Genomic DNA, 414 nt, shown 5'->3' with positions numbered 1-414 from the left:
CACCACCACCTCCACACCACACCAAAACATCCACACACTACCACATCCACACATCCACACCACACAACTCTCCTTCCACCACCACCTCCACATTCCATCCGCATCTTCAATTACCATCTCAACCAAGTTTCAGGCACCAACTGAATAGAGCAAAGAAAAACCACCACCACACCAAACCACACAATCATCCAATTATCAATCTACATTTCTAATTACCACCACACAACTCTCCAATTTGCATTTCCAATTACCACCACACCACACAACCATCCAACACCTCCAAATTTCACATGCAATCCCCACCACTACCAAATTTCGGTCATCAACCGAATAGAACAAAGAAAAACCAAATCCATGAACCGAATAGAGGAAAAAAAAACCATCAACCGGATGTAGCATAAAGAACCCAAATCA

The sequence above is a fragment of the Phalaenopsis equestris genome, unplaced genomic scaffold, assembly GCF_001263595.1.
Source record: "Phalaenopsis equestris unplaced genomic scaffold, ASM126359v1 Scaffold001218, whole genome shotgun sequence".
In the NCBI taxonomy this organism is placed as follows: Eukaryota; Viridiplantae; Streptophyta; class Magnoliopsida; order Asparagales; family Orchidaceae; genus Phalaenopsis; species Phalaenopsis equestris.
The sequence above is the reverse complement of the archived record's forward strand: the minus strand, read 5'-3'. Positions refer to the sequence as shown.